At 35.5% G+C, this 17,760-nt stretch overlaps 1 non-coding gene across 1 annotated transcript; it reads left to right on the forward strand.

Moving 5' to 3' along the window:
• Positions 1 to 530: 530 nt before the first annotated feature.
• On the forward strand, positions 531 to 637 carry LOC122121983. The gene has a single exon (XR_006150078.1). It is a non-coding gene; the product is annotated as a U6 spliceosomal RNA (small nuclear RNA).
• Positions 638 to 17,760: the final 17,123 nt, after the last annotated feature.

Consider the following 17,760-nt stretch of genomic DNA (forward strand, 5'->3'; position numbering starts at 1 on the left):
TAAGGAATCCCTAAAGTTTTAACAGAAACTGTGTAGTTAAAGTCTTAACTCTTCACTCTGCTTCTTTACACAAAGACTTTGCAACTCCTCATTAATAAAGTTTCCATAAACTCTGAAATGTACATACTTAATGCTTAATGTCTGCTACCATAAATCTTAAATACTTTATAGAAAAGTTTTATACTTGCCAAATAGTCCTTTTTTTGGCATATATAAGCAAAATACCCAAAGTAAGCATATTTAAAACATTAAAACTTTTAACAAACCTTAACACTTTCTGCAATGTTCATTTTGACAGGTGCCTTGTATAGAATAATTGAATTCCTCCTCATACACATCTCTTGAACAATAAATATCCAGAATTATTTTGTTTTTGGTATGTCTATCTTGATTTTATTCTTAAATGTGTGCTTATGTAAGAAATACATGATTCTAAAATTTCACAACAATTCTTTTGAACTTACTTTTTGTTGAATTGTCTAGTTTAATAAAATCAATAAAAATTATACTTTATATAAAAAAAATCTTTTATGCTCAATTTAGCATCACATACACTAACATTGGAACAATACAGAGAAGATTAGCACACCCCAGGCGCAAGGATGACATGAAAATTCGTGGAGCGTTCCATATTTTTTACAACAGATGCTGAAAGGTATGTGGCCACAAGGGAACCGTACTGCATTCTTGGTGGGAGTGTAAACTTGTTCAACTACTTTGGAAAGTAGTATGGAGTTTCCTCAAAAGACTCCACATAAACTCCTCTATGACACAGTAATCCCACTTCTGGGGATTTAACCAAATGATCATAAACAAGACCATACTAAAACTACCAGCACAACTATGGTTATTGCAACATTATTTACGATAGCTAAGATATGGAATCAACCCAGATGCCCCATTAGATGAATGGATCAAGAAAAAGTGGTATATATACACAATGGAATTCTATGTCTCCATCAGAAAGAATGACATCTCCCAATTTGATAGGAAATGGAAAGACTTGGAAAAAAAAATTATTGTGTAAAGTAAGCCAAGTCCAAATAAATATAGGTCCCATGATTTCCCTTATTTTCAATAACGAATATATGTCTTGGATAAGCAGAAAAGTTCAAAAGATATGTGCATATATCCAGATAAGATGATGTTAAAAAAATTGAACCCCAAGGTAGGGACACAAGCGGTTTTTTTTGTTTCTTGCTATTGTTTCTAACGTACTTATAATGTGCGATGTCATTTTTTTGGTTTCTTTGTATGTTTCTCCCCATGCTATAACCCCTGTTTTCTCTGTATTTGAAGTTGGTGCACTTACATCTTGTATGTATGCTTCTCTAATTTGGGGAGGGGAAGGGAAAAAATGCTCAAATAGGGATACAGGTTGACCCATTGTAACAATGAGATGCACAAGACACTATGTTGAAAAATGAACTTTACAATTTAGGCGTAGGAAGGAAGGGTGAGGGGAGTGTACTTGTGGAGGTGGGAGGGAAGGGATGGTAGGGGAAATACAAAGGAGGAGTTAACAATGATTGTTAGGAAATATACTAGTTTCCTTGTTCATGTAAATGTGACCCCTCTGCACAGTATTATTACAATAAAAAACATATAAAATGCTCTGAGATGGAAGAGTTTATTTCATCTATTTTACCCATATAATATTGTTAACAAAGAAATTAATGCAGAACACTGATATGAAGGTAATTTGAATAAATGTATGTGTGTGTTTGTGTGTGAGTGAGTGCGGCACCGCATAATCAAACACATGCATGCGTGCAAACACACGCCATGCATGTATATTGGCGTGCTGAGAGTTTAAAATCAGGTCTTCAAGGTCTTGCTAGGCTTTTACTATCTAGCTACAATATAAGCTACATTTCAATTCCTGGCTCTTTGCTAATTCATTAAACTTTTTGAAAAATAATTTCATGACGTGTTTTTTTTGGCCCTGATTGGCGCCTAAGTGTTATCCACAGATCTCAGTCTCCTGACCAAATATTCAGAGTAGATAGGATTATAGGTGTGACCAGCCAGAACAAGGCTTTTAGAATAATTTTTAAAATAAAAGAAAATTTACTTCAAGGGAGCCTGTTTTATCATCTCCTAATTTGAAAGCCTTTTGGAGTGATTTTATGCTAATTTAATTTGTTTGGGGATTGTTAAAAGATAGAAAGTGATGATATTTAAAAGTTTTAGTACTTTTTAAAAAAGAAACTGGAACTGTGGGACAGAAGAAATTTGGCTGTCTTCGGACATCAATTTATAAGCTCAGCTCTGTGCATGATATCCCAATGTCACCAACGCAGTCTGTGTTGAAGACAAAATGTGACAGAAAACAATCACCATGGGCAATATTTGCTACGCTCTTATTTCTTGGGCAATATGAATATTGAATTGAGAGTATAAAGAATGGAGAGATTTTACCCACCTTTTTGGTATTGCTGAAAGACATTTGGAAACTTTGACTCATTTCCTTCCTCACTGTGTGTGTCTTTGGGCCATGCACTTACTGTCTTTAACTACAATTTTTCCCAACACTACAATGGTAATAACATTAGCATTATAGCAAATGTTATCTTAAGAATTAAGAGAATAAAACTTGTGAAACACTTAACATAAACCTATGAATGATCTTTGAGTTTAGCCACCATTCTTTTTAAAATACTAAAAAGAATGTGATAAGTAGTACAGAAACCATTACATGTAGTGTGAGCAACCAGAAGTAATATCTACTGACCATGCTCTGTGTCCAAGGAAGCCAGGTGTATAACTTCTTATGCTGTAAATCAAACTGGTTATCTTATGTCATGATAGTGTAAAAATATCAAGGACAGAACGATGAGGGAATGTTGTAGACTGAGGTGAAATCCATATGAAAATGTGCAAAACTGATAAAACATGGAAGTATCTGAGCAGTATGTTGTGTTTTACATCATTTAAGTTACATCGCAAAGATAAGGAAGACCTAGAAGAATAAAATGTCTTTTTGATAGTCTATCATAGGTCCTTAGAAGGATGAACACTTTCCTCATTCTTGTAGAGGCATCGTCAGATGAGGGGAACTATATTTTTTGTTTGCTTCCTTCCATTTATTCTTCAGTTTGAAATCTGAAGAACATGAGACTGAAAGAAACCAAGTGAAATTCGCCATGTAGCCATTAGAAAGAACAATCAAAGAAAAATAAAAAAAATATATATAGCCTTGTAAATGGTCTAACTACATTGAGTTATATAGTCTCAAGAATTAACAGAAAATGATTTAAAAAATATCATGTTAATAAAAATTTAAAAATGTTTGGAGCTGCTTAATCTTTTTCCTTTCTACTACTATGAATTAATTATTGATTTTCTATAGAGAGATTAAAGATCAGATTAATAAGAAACGATTAAAAATTGACAAAAGTTCTGAATAGACATATTTTCCAAAAAGCCCTGAAAATCGCCTGTGGATTTACAAATTTGTATTTAATACAACTTCTATGCTGGCTTAATGCTTTGTGAGCAGAAGTCATTAGAGAAATGCAGTTCAAAATTGTTATGATATTACTTCTTAACTATTATAACTCTCATCAAAAATATCCAAGGAACCAGGTGTGGTGGTAAAGGCTCGTAATTCCAAGTGATTGGAGGATGGAGTAAAAGGATTTGAGTCTAAGGCCAGTCTTGGGTACTGCACACAGTAAAAACCTGCCATTTAAATAAACTCAAAAGGTAATAATGTTGGCTGGCGACACTGTGGAGAGAAGGAAATTTTCTACACTCTTGGTCAAAATACAGGTTAGTGTTCTCATTGTAGAAAGTAGTATTCAGTTTTCTAAAGACATCCAAAGTTGAAATATCATCTGACCCACCAATCGCGTGATTATTTCTCTCTGGGTAACTCATAAATATATCTGTAGTTCATTGTTATTCACATTATTCACAACAACAGCCAAGATGTAAATCGAAGTCCAGTGTTCAACTACAAACTAATAAAGCAACTGTGGTACATGCACAAATACCTTTTTCTGTTGATCCCAAAGTATTTTTTATTATTTTCCTGTTTCCATTTGATTAACCTCCAAATTGGAAATCCAGATATATGATTTAATTTAACCAAAACTACTTATTGAGTATAAGGAACTTCTACTCTCTACATTCTTCCCACTAAGATCACCAAATATGGTGAGTCTGAAATAGTCTCTTTTTGATCTATGTTAATATTCTTTACAATATGAGTGAAATGTTTAAAAAGTAGTATTTGTTTTAGCTTAATTGCTCTGAAGAGACAATAAATGATATTATCAAAGCTTAAAAATGATTTGATTTAAAATTTAGAATTCCGGAAATGGTTTTGACCACTCTGGTTACTGGAGCTTTCACTACAACCTCATGAGACAATTTATACTGATAAAGCAAAAATCTGAGGTTAGACATTTATGAATAAAAAAATCATGTCATTCTGAATATGTAGAGCTACATATAAAACATAAAAAATTTAGCTTTTAAATACCTGAATATGCTAGTACATTTAATTGCAGGGTAAGTACTAGTTCTGAAATGAGATAAAATTGCACTTATTTTGAAATATAAACCTAAGTATTTATTTGAATAAAAGAAAATGTTTAAAATATCACTCATTCAAGAAACAAGATGTACAGTTAGTTGTTTTTCATGCCAATTAAGTTCTCTAAACTTACTACAAATATAGATTAGTAAAACTAATTCATTGCTTTGTAGGGAAATAGCAATCCCGTTTCCTAAAACTCATGAAAATAACTTTTTCTCAAACAATTGCTAAGTAACTGTTTTATATTGTTTTGTCATGGAATCTTATTCGATAAATTTTTATTCATTAAGTTAAATAATTGGACAAAAATATAAATTATGCGTAAAAAATGTTTATCTAACACGAGTTTATTTTTTCAGAAGACAGATCATGGCTCTCTTAACGAACACTAGAAGGCAGTGTTCTTTATTAATTTTTAGTTATTTTGTTAATGGATATTAATTGTCAGAAGTGACAATTCCATAATATATTTAACATATTTGATTATACTCCCTCTATTTCCTTCTCATTACTCGTTCCTCCAAAGATCTTCTGTTATTCACATAAAATTACATCTTCATATATGCACATATAAACTAACTTGGAAGATTTAAGCTAAACTGCAAGTTAATTCAAGATGTACAGCGAATTAATAGAATTAACAAAAACCTCAATATCTTTTTGTTAACTTTTGAATTGAGCTATTATTATTATTATGGTTAAGGTTAGGATCCCAGACAGAATTAGAATTAGGATTAGAGAAATAGCAAATTTAGGTTCATCAAATGACGACCCATTGCAACAATGATACTCACAAGACACTATGTTGAAAATGAAGTTTACACCAAGGAGAGGGAAGAGAAAAGGAATTGGGGATGGATGGGGTAGTGGGAGAACAAGAAAGAAGTGGGTTACAATGCTCAACAAGAAACGTAATCCTTACCTTATACATGTAACTAATCCCTCTTTAAAGCATCTTTGCAACAAAATAAAATTTTTAAAAAATAATAAAAAATAAAACCTGACAGGAAATAGAAAAACATTTAAAAATTTATGTTCAAAATGCAAGTAAAATTTAGACCTACACGCTGAGCAAGAGTTAGAATAAATATGAAAAAAGTGGCTTGCTATTATCACGATGATTCGGTTATATGTAGGCTTAGTATTAGGCAAGGTGTGCCAGTTAGAACGGGGTTAGGATGAGAAAAACATGTAAGACATTGTGTAAAACTGCCACATATTTTAAGAAGAATGAATGGCAAGAATGATTGAAAACCAGTCTCTGTTACTTTAAACGTTCAGATATAATTTGGTTTAAAGTGTGAGATACTTTTTTGTTCCAGTTAGGGTTAAGGAAGGATAAGCTTTAAGGTAAATTTTAGTTTTCCAATTAGAAGTAGAAGCCAAAAAAATGTGCGATTGAATAGAATCTAAACAATTTTCCTTACATTAACCATTTGGTGTTAAATTCCGAATGTGATTTGGATTAGGTTTCTGGTTAACCGGTGTTGAGGATAGAGAAATGGGTTAAACTAGTGGCTCACACCTATTATCCTAGCCACTCAGGAAGCTGTTTTCTGAGGACCGCAGCTCAAAGGTAGCCCAGGCAGGAAAGTCCATGAGGCTTTTATCTGAAATTAACCACCATAAAACACAAAAGCGGTGCTATGGCTCAATTTGTTGAACGCAGACCTTGAGCTAAAAAACTCAGGAATCATGCCCTGGCCCAGAGTGCAAGCCCCATGACCGACAAAAAGAAAAAAAAAAGAAATGTTAAATATTAAGTAAAGGTGAACCTATTTTTCAGATTCCAGGAATTCAGGAAAAGCTGGGATAATGGACGTACAATGTATTTCTTAACATCAGGATTTGAGATCAATGGGTATAATGATTCCTGTTATGGAACAAAATACATTCAAAGTTAAGAGTGAAAAAATCCGTAGGGTTTACCAAAAACCTGCAATTTATTTCAAGAATTACCAGTGGAATTTCAGTTAGGCTTGCACAAAACGAGCATTTTTCATACATTTTAGAATTGGGATATGATTAGTGTCAAGGTTATGGTTAGGATTCCAGCCATGGTTAGGCTTGGAGTGAAGGAGAAAATAAATGAGGGTCAAATTGAAGGTAAATTTTAATATAAGCCTGATAAGAATTAGAATGAATGTAAACTAAAGTATTGCTTTTAATATTAGAATCTACTTACAATTAGGCTGATGGTTATTCTCAATGTTCCAGTTAAGAAAAATTAAGTTTTGGGTTAGAAAATGACTAAGATATTGGAAAAATTGTAACCTATGTTTGGAAGGATGAATGAAAACTAGTGTACTTGTGTGTTAGTATTGTCATATAATTTGGATTAAGATTAGGGTCAGTATTTTCTTTTGATTATATTTACTGATTATATTTACTGTTATGAATAAGAAAGCTTTTAATATAAAATTGTGTTCACTAACAAGTAAAAGCAAATATGTGAGGCTGAATAGTAACTAGAACATTATCATTATATTTATTCCTCAGTGATCATTCTTGTAGTGATTAATGAGAGTTTTCCAGTCAGGTTTATGTTGAGAGTTAGCGTTAAGTAATGGACTAGATGGTAAGAAAATCTGAAACTGTTTTCAGATACAGTGGTTCAGGAAAAGGTAGAATCAATGGAAACTACAGTATTTTCCTGGTAAGAGAATTTGAAGACAAGTAATGTAATGGTTCATGTTAGGGAACAACATAACTTTCGAGGTAGAGTCAGAAAATTTGCGTGAATTAGGGCAAACTGAAACTCATTTCCAGAGTGAAAACTGGAATATTCATTAGAATGATTAAAAACTATAGTATTTTTCTTAAACATTAGAATTGGATTATCATTAAGGTGAAAGTTAGGTTTTTAATTCCAGCTAGGCTTACTGTAAACATTAGGTAAATGGAAAATTTAGGGTCAAAGTGAAAGTAAATCTTAGAATAACAAGTAGAGTTAGAATTAGGATGAATGTGAAATAGAAAACTGCTAATAATATTACGATTAGAGTATGATTTGGGTGAGGGTTAACATCAATATTCCAGTTAGGGTTAGGATTACAATAAAGACAATATAATGAGTGAAACTACAAACTATTTTTAGAAAGATGAGTTGAAGTTAGGATGAATAAAAACAAATGTATTTGTGTGGCTTTTAGACTCTAAAGGCCATTAGTTCTAGGTTTAGGTTAACTTTCCTAATTCCGCTTAGGCTTAGGGTGAGGGAACGGTAAGCTTTAAGGTAAAACTGAGTTTCTACTAACACTTTCAAGTAAAGTAAGTGCGAAATTTAACAAAAACTACAGAGTTTCCCTAATTTTCCTATTCAGGGTTCAATAGGGTTAAATTTAGAGTTAGGTTTCTAGTAAGGTTTAGATATATCATTAGAGTTTGGAAGGAGAGTAGATTTTAAGTAAACCCGCAGCTTCTTTTTGGATATACAGGAGTTCAGTAAAAGTTAAGATCAATGGAAACTATGGTATTTTTCATGATATGAGAATTTGAGGTTAATGATTCCTAATAGGGAACAAGATAGATTTCAGAGTCCAGGTTAGGAAATCTGTAGGATTTGGAGCAAATTGCAAATCATTTCAAAGACAATGGGTATCTGTAAGGATGTATCTAAACTGTAGTAATTTCCATTAATTTTAGGATTGGGTTACTATTATCAGCACGGTAACTCTTAGGGTTTTGACCAGGATTAGAGTTAAGATTAGGGAAATTGAAGGTTGAGAACTTGAGAGACTTACTTCATTTGTGTATATATATGAACTATTCTAAGGCTTTAACTCAAGGCTTGGGTTCTGTTCTTGAGCTTTATTCTGTAGGCTACGAGCCACGAATCCACTTCCAGCTTTCTTTGGCAGTGAATTGGAGACCAGAATCGCACAGACTTTCCTATCCAAGCTGATACTGAACTGAGATCCCCAGACCTCTGACTTCTGATTAAAGTTAGAATTAAAGGCATGAGCTACTATTGCCGGGGAAAGTGCTTGAATTTTATTGATTGTTTTTACTTATGTTCAAGATCAAGTCTTGAATTCAATATCTGAGAGCGTTGGTCACGAGGTAGCCAATGCCACTTGAACCATATCAACTAAAATGATTATGTTAAATAGCTGGAAATCATTAAATTTTCTTCAGATGATAGGCATCATTACTGTTGTTATAAAACTCACCTAACGAAAAAATATTTATAGACCCTAGAGTTGATCTGTGCACATTCTCATGCTTTGCCTCTAATTGCATAACATTTTAGGAACATGATTTTTAATCATTATTTTGAGTTATCATTAAATAAAGCAGTTAATGCATACAGTATACTTTGATCAATGCCAACCCTTTCAACATTCTCATCCATTCCACCTCTATGAAAATCTTTCTTCACTTTTCTTAATTTTGTAGGAAATTTACTGGATTCCTCTCTACTGTTCCTCCAATTCCTCTTCTTCATTCTATCTTTTCTCCCTTTACTTCTCTTTTGACTACCCACTTCCATATTTTCCATCAACTCTACTCCTAGGCATTTACCTGAAAGTTTACAAACCAGGATATAGTTAAAGTTTCAGCACAATCATGCTTACTGAATCAGCCCAGATACCCTTCAAGTGAGAAATGAATGAAGAAAATGTAATACACACACACACACACACACACACACACACACACACACACATTGGAAATTCTACTTACCCATCAGAAAGAATATTGTACCATTTGTATCTCTCATCTCTCATTTCTCTTATTTCTTCTGCCTGATATCACATTGTCGCCTTACTGTCCCTGTACTGCAGTAACTGACAAATGCAAACTGATGTAAAAGATTTTCAGGGTTATTGTCTAACCACAGATTTCTGAATACAAGTTCTTTGCTCCTTCTCTTTGTATATTTATGCCTTTGAGTAGTGATTGTGCAGATTCATTTGTACCATTTGCTACACAGAAAAGAGATGAACTACTTGCACATATATTTACATACATCTATATACATACATACATGGATATATGTATTTTATGTTTTCAAGAATTATGGAGCTAACAAAAATCACATGCATTTTCCTTTCTTTTCAATTATTTGAAGCCTAAATAACTTTGTCTCTTTTGAATACCTGATTTTAAAGAAATGTCACCATCTCTGATCTGTCAGTGGCCTTGAAATTAGATGTTTAAATAGGACAAACTTATTTAGGCTTTTTGGTGGAAGAGAGGAGTATTACTAGGGTTCTATCCAGGAGTTCTCTGCTTGCTAGACAGGACTTTTGTTGTATAGCACCAAGAAGCTCATCCACTGTTGCCATACTTCTAGTCCATAGTATTTGCTTGAGTTCTTGAATTTTTGCATTGTCAGGACTAGCTGAAAAATCAAAAACAGGCACAAATCCTTCTCTGTGACTGAGCCCAGCTGGAGGCAGGAACTTTTATTTCCACAGATATGTTCAAAATCACATTTGTTATAAAAATTACTAGATGAGACCTTCATGGGTGAGGTGATATTGGGTTTCTGGTGGAGCTCTGTCTGGTTTAAGGGAGGAGTTGGTATTGGTACACCCTGTATGGTGGAACAGGACAGGGCTTTGAGGGTGAAGGCCAGTGTGTGTAGGGCTTTGAGACATCAGGGAGGGAACAGGAAGGACTAGACTTGTTAGGGGAGGGGTCTCTTGTGGAGTAGGTGGGACTTAGGACGGACGCTGGCAGGTGGACAGGTTTTCACTGGAAGTAGGTTGGGTCACTGGGGAGGAGGCTGTTTGGGGCGGGGCTTTGAGAAGGAAGAATGAGGCTACAAAGGAGGAGGTTACTTAGACGAGGGGATTTGGTGGAACACTGAGCCCTTGTGGGATATGTAGGGTGAGGTTTCCCATAAGGCAGGGCAGGGAATGGAGGCAAGAGGTTGACAGAAAGTGGGGATACTAGAGCAGGAATGGGGAGCTATGAGGGAGTGGCTTTTCAGGGTGTGGCTTTGAGAGGGCAGGGTGGTACTCAGGTTAGCAAGGGGCGGGGTTTCTCATGGAGAATGGCAGGCCTTTGGGAAAGTGTGTTAGGGTGGAGGTGGGGTTTCCAGCAGAGCAGGATGTAGTCACAATGTATGGAGGCGTTATTAAGGACCAGGGCTTTGTGAGAGCAGTGATAAGATCCAGTGCACTAGACTAGGTAGGATGGGGTTTCTGGTGTAGCCAGTCACCACTTCGTAAAGAAGAGTAAGATTGGATGGGTATTTCAGTGTTGTAAGGCAGGACATGGATTATGGACAGGATTTCCAGCAGGGCAAAACAACCTTCCAAAAGGGACTATGGAGGGACTGGGATTTACAGTTGAGTCTAGTGAGCCTTTCAGAGGGAGGCCAACTGGTGCAGTGGTTTCCAGTGGAGCAATGTGGGTGTCCAGAAATGGCATAGTGTGGTGGGGGTTTTCTAGTGGGGTTTTTCAGGAGCAGGGCAGGGTTTGGAGCCATGGGGATAGTTGGAGGAGGGGCTTTGAGAAAGAGTGGAAGAGCTACAATGGTGTAGGGTAATTTTGGGCACTGTATCTGGTGGAGTAAGATTTGTAACTGAGGGAGGAGCCAATAGGGGGCAGGATTATCTGGAGAGCAAGGCAGGGCATTGAGAGAGTAGATGTGGGAGGTAGAGAGGCTTGTGGTGGAGCAGGGCTGTCTTTTTTTTAATTTAATTTAATTTTATTTGAGAACATATTGTACAGAGGGGTTACAATTACATAGGCAGGATAATGCATACATTTCTTACCAAACATTGCATCCTCCTCCTTTGTTCACCCTTCACCTCCCTTCCCAGCCCCCCTCTCTCCCCCACCCAATCCTTCCCCGCCTCCCCTGCCCCACATTGACATTGTAAAGCTCGTTTTTGACATGACATTTTGTACTTTCAAGGCAGGAAATGGGCTGTGTGAGAAGCTTCTGGCCAAGCAAGGCAGGGCTTCAAGGGCAGTTATAGGGAGCTGAAGGGTTTTTGGTATAGCATGATGGGCTTTGTGGGAAGAGGTAGGTTCAGGTCTGTGTCTGAGGGATTACATCTCTTACAAGTAGGCTAGTTATAGGCTGAGTATCTGATGAAACTGGGTGGGGGGGCGCTGGAGTGAGAAGGCTGGTTGGGGGTGGGGTATAAAAGGGAAGGGAGGAGTTTGGAAGTACTAGGATATGGGAGCAATGCGACTATGAGGGACTAGAATAGTTAGGGGCGGACTTCATCTGGTGGATGAGGTGGGGATTTGAGGGAGGAGCCTGGTGTAGGCGGGGTTCTATTGCAGCAAGGTGAGACATAGAAGGAGATATTGATGTGGCCTGGTTTCTGGTGGTGCAGAGCAGGGATTCCAGGAAGGGGTGGAGTAGAAGAGGGATTTCCCTAAAGCAGAGGAGGGCTATCAGGAAGGAGTCTGGTTTCAGTCAGGCCTTTGAAAGTTTTTAGCAGGGCTTCCAGGGGGTAGGTTAGTTAAGGTTGAGCTTTTTAAGGATAAGGCTTATAGAAGTGGGTTTCCAGTTGATCTAGTCAACTTTTATGGGAAGGAGGGATAGCAAATGGGCAAGACTTAGTGAAGAGTGGGGCTACAAAAAATAAAAAGTTACTACTAATAAATAAAATATAAGAACACCATTTTCTTTCAGTGTAGAATTATATTATTTTTATGTGTGTGAGAGATACTGGAGAAAGTAACCAAGTTTTAATTCCTTCCTAGGGAAATTTTGCTTTATTCCAGTTGATTGAAAATAAAACCAGAGGTCAAATCAGGCTCAGAGGCACACAGTAGACTAAGACACATGAACCAAGAACTTGATTCCCCAGCACCACCATTAAGGACCACAAATAAAAAGTTTAAAATATCTCACTTGGTCATAATGGACAATATTGTCTTAAAATTGTGAATGAATAGAACTTTTATTCTAACCATTTTAGAAATCCTAAAACTAAGTAAGTATGTTTTAACTTTATACAATATTGAAAAGTATACTAAAAATAATTAGGAAAATATAAAATTGTACACAGAATGTTCATTCTCCAGCATCAATTCTAATCTGAAAGAATTTAAAACCAGAAAATTGCGATATAGTGAGATTGCAGCATCGTTTCTTTTCAATCATCGAAATGGTTACTTAAGCAATGTGTCTTTATCATCGGATGCATCGATGTTAAAAACATCTAAGAATGTGAAGCATTACTATACAGACCCTGAAGAAACTCAGAAGGATCTGTGAAATGATGTTGGAATAAAATTAATGACTAATTACAGTAGGATCTTCAATAGGCCGATAAATACTTTCCAGAAGAAAAAGGCTACATTGAAAAATAAACAGTGAAAAGGAAGCAGGCAGGTAGACCTTGAAGTAAAACTTATCCAATTAACAACATATATGGAGGCATGATTGCAATCTTCTTTTACCAAAGTTATAGTTACTGACCTATGTTCTTCCCTAATGCCAAATAGCAAAGCCATGAAAATGCAGTAATCATTTTCAAGACATTAGACTTTACAGAAAGAATTCAATGAATGAATTGCTAGAAAGTAAAGATTGATATTTGAGCTAAAGAGTGAAGAAAATATCCCCAATCTCTGACCCTCTGCGGTGAGAGGGGTACAAGACGAAGCACAAGGAAAATGGACAGAATTACAGTAGTGCATACCAGTATTTCCCAAGATGCAATGATGAATGTAACAGGGGAGAAAATCAACATGATCATCACAGGACTTAGCATGGGAGAGTAGAGAGAAGAACAGTGAAAATGCAAGGAGATTTACAAAGGATGTCCTTGCATATTTGGCAGAAGAGTGCATGGCATTGATGTTTAACTATGTGGAGGTATTATAGGAAAATACCTGTGCTCATATGATGCCACAAGAAGTGATGAACTTATGATTTACAGGACATTGAATAATCATAAAGGTGCTGCTTCAGTAGTGCAGAGTTAAACCTTGGTAAATTCTGTTTTGAAACACCTAACACACTGTAAAACTAAGAAAAGAAGATTCAAATTATATATGTGACTTGACCTTTTGCAGCAATAGAGTTCAAAAAATCAAATCACAAAATGTGCATGTAAAAGGATAACATTAATAAAATAATATTTAAACAACACCCATTTTATGTGAATATTATTGGTTATAAGTGATTTGTTTTTCATACAGATTTTGGATGCACAAAACAACAAAAAACAAAAACAAATCAAAGCAAAAAGCACTTGTCAATAAAGCTGGATGCCAGTGCCTCATCCCTATTCCTAGATAGTCACGAGGCTGAGCTTGGAAGATCATGGTTCACAGATGGCTGAGGTAGCAATCCATGAGATATTTATGTTCAATTGTTCAATCAAAGACAGATTGAAACCTTGGTTTAAATAGTACAGACTCAGTCAGTCATGAATGAAGAAACCAAGCAAGAGTTTTGAGGCTCCGAGTCAAGTTTCATTACTGTCTGCGTACACACACACACACACACACACACACACACACACACACACACACACACACACACACACACACAATGGCATGAAAGAAGAAGAACAAGAGATAAAAAGGGAATATTAAGAGTTTAAAAAGTTAACCTGTCTGTCAGGACTATCCTAAGCATATATTAATTAATAAAAATGAGGCAAACCTTGGAACCTATTTTTCTTTGAGTCTGGCTTCCTTCACATAATATGATTGTTTTATAAGTCTTTCCATTTTCTTAAGAAAGGAACTATCATTCTATCATTCTTTCTGATAGAAGAATAACATTACCACATTTTCTTGATCCATTCATCTATTGAGGGACATCTTGATTGGTTCCATATCTTAGCTACAATAATAATGCTGCAAAAAATATAGTTGTAGATTTAGTGTGTTTTATCTTGAGATCATTTCTACAAGTGCCCATGAGTGGGACTTCTGGCTCCAGATTTATATACATTTGACCTTACAAAATGATGCTAATTGAAACGAACTCGAAGACATGGAAACAACAAATCTTTTTTTTTTCTTCTGATATCAACCTTGATGTCGGTAGAGTATCTAGATTTTATTTTATTTCACTTGTTTTTTCTATTGGTTTATCCCTAGCAAACTCTGTGTTGATTTTGATACCTTCCATCTTGTATACACATTTATGTGATTTGGAGATGGAAGGAGAAAAAATAAAGTGATGAAAGAAGTACAAGAGTGACCCATTGCAACAATGATATTCCCAAGACACTTTCAGAAATGAACTTTACAACTATGGGGTGGGGAGGAGGTGTGGAGAGTGGGAAGAGAAATGAGAACAAAAATGGAGTGGGTAACAATATTCAACAAGGAATGTATCTTACTCATGTAACTGTAACCACTCTGTGCAGTATTTTTTGAAGTAAAATAAAATTTAAAAATTGAACCTATCCTAGAAAAAATATATTTTTCAAAATAATACATCTGTCACAGTACTTGTGAGGGATTCCAGGGTCAAACTGTTAAACCTGGAAAGGGATAGAGTGGGAAGACATCTCAAACAGCAATCAAAAGGCTGAGAGCTCTGCTCTGGAAAGGTCAATCAAGGGAAGACAGGGGTATGAGTTATTACCTCAAGAGTATTCAAATTCGAGCTGGGGGACACTAAAAGATTAAGACTTTGGAGACAAGATGGATGTCTGTGTTATGGATGTAATGACTATTGCTCCCTTCTGCTCCCTAATAATAAGGCATTCAATTATCACTATGTATACAAACAATACCTCATGTTAATAGTTGTAACCAAAGCTAGGTTAATGCCTTAGTTTATGGACATACCTATAGCCACTGACCACCAATCCCCTTGTAGTAGAAGGAATATAAATTGTTAAGCAGGATTTGGTGATCCAGAAGCTGGCAATGAGGCTGGGGTTACTCTGGTGTCTTCTTTCCTATCACTTCCTGTGATTTCTCAGTTCTTTGGCCAGGTATCCCATCATCTTTCCTGTCCCATGGTTGCGGTTAGTGACAGTAATGATTTTCTGAACACCTCAAAAAAAAACTATGGAAAAACACTTCCTCCAAAAAGATTGAGGAAGATTGAGCACCTGGAAAGATACCAAACGTTAGCAGTGACCCTGTGATCTTCTAGCAAGTAAGTACAATTCAGGAGTATCTTTACTTCTGATAATATGAGATAGATAATTGTCCTTTTTGTATATTTGGTATTTGGTATTGTATGCATTTTCAGAAACACATCTGCATTGTGAAATTATGTCATTTATTTCACACGTCACAGACCATGTCACTGGAGTGATGACCCTAATGTCTTATCTCATTTGCCTGAGTCAGACTTAGAGGAGTGTGAATTGCCTAATTATGAACATTTCTCCATGAAACTCAACAACAAAGAATGAAGTGTCAGGGTCAGGCCATTCCATACCTGTAAGGATTTTTACATATATTAGAGTAATATACACCTACACTGCTCAGCACTCATGGCACAGTGGTATGTTATAATTGTCCTCAAATCAGAAATATGCTAGAGCTTAAAGTAGAATGATGGGCTATTCATTTTCAACGCAAGAGTAATGATCACCCCCTGAAATTATTCTCAGTGGAGAATCCTTCCTATAAATTTTAATGACTTAGCTTCTACTCTCTGTTTATCATTCTCAGGAAGGGTCACACTGTATCGTGCTACAATACTGCAGCAACGTATCTGCCTTGAATTTTACCTCCAATCTTGATACCAAGGTCAACTCTGCAACTCTAATCACATAGTTACTGGACACCCGAACTTTTCAAGCGTGGTTAAAAATTCAGCTATCCCTGCTCATTGCCAGTGTTAAAGAACTCACTCCTTTAGATGTATTATGTTTCTTCTTGTATTTCCAACACTGCCTTAGATGTTGGTTTTTGAAGTAGAGCTTTTAGTTTACTTTTGATTTATGGAGGTGTTAGTGATGCCAGTTGTTAGTAATTTGATGTTTTGACATTGTGGCTATTGAGGAAGTGAATACACATCACTCACAAAAGTTTCTTTACGTGTATAGGTATTGCTATATTGTGAACTTCCTAAAAGCCAGCCATGGGAACACATATCCCTAATCCCATCACTTATGTCACTAAGACAAGCCTTGAAAGGTCCAGACCACTTGGAACATTGTAGTGAGAACCTTTCTACAAAGAAAGGAGAGAGAATAGCAAAAAAACAAATGAATCTTCCAACAGTTTTATTACATATTCTTTACACTTAGCCATTAAGAGCACCATAATAGTATTGTAATTTTTATGACTTCTTACCTACTCTTTTCCTGTTCTCAGCTGTTTTATTTATGGATCTCTAAGAAGTCATATGAGAACCACATAAGAAATCGATATAAATCATAAAAGAAATCATTAAAAAATAGTTTGTTAGGGATATATAATCCAAAGGTAATAATTTCAGAAAAATACTAAGCACATAAAATGTAATGCATTGACTATTGAAAACTTCAGCAGTTGTAGTTTATTTATTCCCTATAAAGATTATAAACGAAGTTACAATAGTATTCCAAATGGAACACAGAACTAGAAATATGAAGGGTAGCACTAAAGAATACTTCTGCTATCACTAATAGGGTAAGAATGAAATTTAGGCAAAACTCCTTCAGAATAAAAGCCACAGGACAACCCCAACATTGCTTTCATTGTTTCATATGAAGATAAGACTTTTTTTAGTAAAGACAAATTTTCACAGATATTAACATCAACTGGGTATATATTTCTTAAGGCCTTCAGGAAGGATGCTGTGACCATGTTGATGGAAGCTGACTTTTTTGGGACCTACTACACAATTTGCAGACACCATTCCAAGCACTGAACCTACAATAGGGTAATTTAAGTGCTCATGAGTGTTCTTCAAGTTAGGAAATGAATTAAGTATTTTATTAAAACCAAAAGTAGGCAAGAAGCCCAAACAAATTTCCCAAGTTCTTAAGATTGATCAGTTGAGACCCATAATTCAACTCCAGAATTCCACCAGCCATATCTGAAGATATTCTTTGTCACATTCATTAATTTTCAAGAGCTATGGACCAGATGAATCCACATTATCTCCCTAATTATGGTAATAAGGGCAATAACATTGATACAGAATATAAATATTTTTAAATGAAAAGGGTGTGGATAATGACAGCATAAGTGATCTTCATACCAAATGTAGATCAGTTTAATTTCTAAAGAAATACCTGAATGAACATCATTCAGCTTCCACTGTTTTTTTTTTATTATTCCTGGTGTCAAAGACACCTGTGCTGATGAACACAGGTTTTTAT

This window comes from Dipodomys spectabilis, unplaced genomic scaffold (assembly GCF_019054845.1).
Source record: "Dipodomys spectabilis isolate Male_0828 unplaced genomic scaffold, ASM1905484v1 ptg000200l, whole genome shotgun sequence".
In the NCBI taxonomy this organism is placed as follows: domain Eukaryota; kingdom Metazoa; phylum Chordata; class Mammalia; order Rodentia; family Heteromyidae; genus Dipodomys; species Dipodomys spectabilis.